Source organism: Hemiscyllium ocellatum, chromosome 3, assembly GCF_020745735.1.
Source record: "Hemiscyllium ocellatum isolate sHemOce1 chromosome 3, sHemOce1.pat.X.cur, whole genome shotgun sequence".
Lineage (NCBI taxonomy): Eukaryota > Metazoa > Chordata > Chondrichthyes > Orectolobiformes > Hemiscylliidae > Hemiscyllium > Hemiscyllium ocellatum.
Window position 1 is genome coordinate 72,368,232 of NC_083403.1, and position 3,959 is coordinate 72,372,190.

A 3,959-nucleotide genomic window follows, 5' to 3' on the forward strand; every position below is an offset into this window, starting at 1 on the left:
ATCCCTATCCTGATGTAATCTTCAAAGGGTTAAGCACTATATGTGCCTGCAGTTTGGGACATAGCCTTCTGGGAGTGGTTTGCTGTTGAACAAGCACTCAACAAAGTCATGGCTGATCTGATTGTGGCTTCAACTTCATATTGCCACCTCCTTTGATAATCATTGACTCATTGGTTAGCCAAGAATATATATACCTCTGCCATAAGAGATATTGATGATCTTGTCCACTTTGCCCTCCGAAGAGATTTCCAAAAACTCATGACTCTCCGGGGGAATAGAATAGTAATCTCCATTTTAAGTGGGAAAGCTCTTATTTTTAAATTGTGTACCTAGTTTGTTTTAAATCTGACAGAGATAAATTTTTGTGAAACAAAGTTATTAAGAGATGTGCAGTTAGGCCTCAGATCAGCCATAATCTCACTAGATGGCAGTTCAGGCTTGAATGGCCAAATCCTGTTTCTATGTTCCTATGTTCCTAGTTCTAGTCTCACAAGCAGGAAGAAATACCTTCTCAGGATCCAGGCTGCCAGCTCACCTCAGGATCTTTTAAGTTCCAAAAAGATCATTTTCTTCTGAACTCCAAAGTACAGACCCAATCTTTAAACCATTCACAGTGTCCTAGAGTCATACAGCACAAAAACAGGCCCACAATCCCAAACTAAAGGAGTCCCACTTGCCTGCTCTTGTCCCCCACCCTTCCAAACCTTTCTTATTCATGTACTTATCCAAATGTATTTTAAACATTGTAACTGTACTTGCATTGACTACTTTCTTTGGAAGTTCATTTCATACATAAACCACACGCTGTGTAAAAACGTTGCCTCTCATGTCTTTTTTAAATCTTCCTCCTCTAACCTTAAAAATATGACCCCTGTCTTAATATCACCTACCCTAGAGAAAAAAGACCTGCTATTCACCTTAACTCTACCCCTCATAATTTTATAAACCTCTATAAGATCACCCCTGAAACTCCAATGCTCCAGTGAAAAAAGCCCTAGTTAATCCAGCCTCTCCTTATAGCTTAAACCCTCCTTTCCTGGCAACAGTTGAACGAACTTTCTAACATAATCAGTTACAGGGCAAAGCAGATGCACAAAACTTGAAACACCTCCTGGAGTAGCATTTTGGGAGCCTTTTGGGAATACAGCTTTTTGGGAGACAAAACTATTAAAGACTAAGTTTTATAATACAGTTACTATAATAATGTAGGTGATGCATTGCAAGGCATAATAGTGACATCTTGTGGAAAAATATCACCTTGAAACTCCTGCTTGGGCTGTATATCTTGTGTTGTTGTTTTGGATAATCCTGGGTTGGGCATCTGCCAGCCATTTGGCTTTGGTTTCCTTGGGATTATTCACTTTCAATACCAGTCGCTTTGTTCAATTGGTTTTAAACAAACGTTTGTAGACTGGTAAGTGACCTTTCAAGTTTCTTTAGTTGTCAATGGAATTGTACTTGAGAAAACAGAAAAATGATGGCTATGACGGGATTACAGTCAGATAGTTATAATGGCAGCTGTTTTCAACATGAACACTTTGTTGAAACACTTCCATTTGACGTCTGTGCCTGGTAACTATCACAGATCTAGTGTCAGCCTTGTAAACATTGCGTGGATTACCATGAAATGGTAAATTCAGCATAACAAATTGTTTTTCTGCAACTCTAAATTTGGTAAAGATAATCTAGGAGTAAGCTACTGATTTGCAAACAAATTTAGCGACTTTACAGAGTGACAGAACCCAACATATTAATAACTGCATAAAGGTTAGGCCTCAAATATGTCTGTATCAGCAAAGAACCAGTTAAGTGCAGTAGAGTATTCAGCAAACTCCTTTATCTTTCATTTGTTTTTGTCGTTCCTTTACCCAAGTGACCATGGGTAGTGCATTCAAATCAGGCAAGTGCATTTAAAACAACTACTCAAAATGCAGTGTAGATTTGTTAATTTACAGACTAATTAGAATAACCAATCAAAACCCATAAAATGTCTCTCGCAATAATGAATGCTGAACATTCAAGTAAACAGAAAGAAGAAAAGTGACTGTAGGAATATTTTACTCAGAAATGCAATTGAGCGACATTTAATTGAAGCACTCAGTCGGTGATGGTAGAATTTTGATTTATATGAGTATTACTGTGAGCAGTATTCCTATTCACTGATTCAGTCTTTATATGGGTTATATATTTAATGCTGGAAGAGAAGCTCTTTTATTCTAATTTGATTTGCTCGGGTGACGTAAGAACAATCCAAGTTCTAATAATAACACATCTACTTCTATTGACCAAATTTGTGCTGTGCAAATGCAAGTGTTGTTGCTCTGTATTTAAATTTGTTTTTTTTTCAAATTAAACAGCATATGATTTACTAAATGAGATCAATCTGGAAGAACTGCTGATTTACTATCTGTAGCAACATTGTAAATTGTTACATCAAAACTTCTTGTACAGTATTTCTATTGAAAAGACAGCAAATTAACAAGGACACTATACTTATTCTGACAGGCAGAATTTGGTTTCAAAATTACCGGCTTATATAATATTGCTTTAGTTGACCTGTCACTGAATTTTATATTGACTCAGCTTTTGCTAATCATTTGCTCAGTAATTATTTACACTGTGCTCCTATGCATGCACGATTATATTACAGTATTTTATGTTGTGCCATATCAAGTTGTTTTATTTGGAATAAACTAAAACAGTCATATTTTTCGCAAGCTGCAATTTTCTTCTCATGGCAATGTAAATCAACATCATTTTTGTCTTATGCCTCACTGAGTTAGTGCACTAGAAATCAAGTCCCACAATTCCCTGAGTCATTATAAAAGTTATAAGTTTTAAGAAAGTACACAGAATTCCTTGATTTACCTACCTTTGGTCCCAAGATGACAGAAAAATGGACCAGATTTTTGTACTTAAGTAGAATCACTTTTTTTTAACCAACAAATGACTCCAGCAACAGGTAAATACCCATAAAACATTGACATATAACTCTACTAGTTAAAAGTCTAACAACATACAAACGCACACACACACATGCACACAGACACACACACACACACTCACACACACACACACACATATACACACACATATACACACACACACATAGACACACACACACAGACACACATAATGGATGTTCTGGATGGAGAGAACTGTGAAAGCAGTTTAATGGTCTCTGTCCACAAGATCTGCTGGGGTGGTTCTGCTGATCGCAATGCTGCTTACTGGTCTTTCTTCTCCTGGCGCTTTCATTGGTTTGCAAAGATGTCTGCTTCACAATTAAAGAAGTTCTGATTTGTTAATTAAAAGTCACAGCTTACTTCACCTGTTCCAACTAAAGATTAAGCTTGTTTCCCTCAGGCTTAAAAGGATTTCAGTTGTGGAGAACACAGTTCGTGAGCTGGTGGCTTCTCACTATTCTGCTCAAAGTCCTCAGCTCTCCAGTTGTCTGAGAATCAGTCACATAGTTGTTGGCAGGCAGAAAGCCATGCATCGATAACTTGTTATTAGTCCCCCAGGTGAATCAGCTACTTGTTGCCAGCTGAATCACCATTTACACATACCCTTACTCCAGACAATCTGCAAACTACACCTTACCTACTGCTCTAATAGGCTGCTGTGTAAACGTCACTTACATTTAGTCACAGAAGTCTACAGCACAGGAAAAGGTCTTTTGGCTCATTAAGTCTGTGCTGATCAAAAGTGAGCACATAACTATTGCCTAAAGGACAATGGGTATCAGGTTACTTGCTTTTGAATATGGCAGTAATCCATTCAGGAATGCCTAGTTTTTAAACAGCTCATTTATCATTTCAGTCCATAATTAAAATTACAGAAAAATAGAAAGGCACATTATCTTTACATCAACAATGAATTTAATGTGGCATGCTATGAGATTACAATCCCATAATATTATTTTAAAAATTCATTTGGATGGAGGCAACACTATGTCA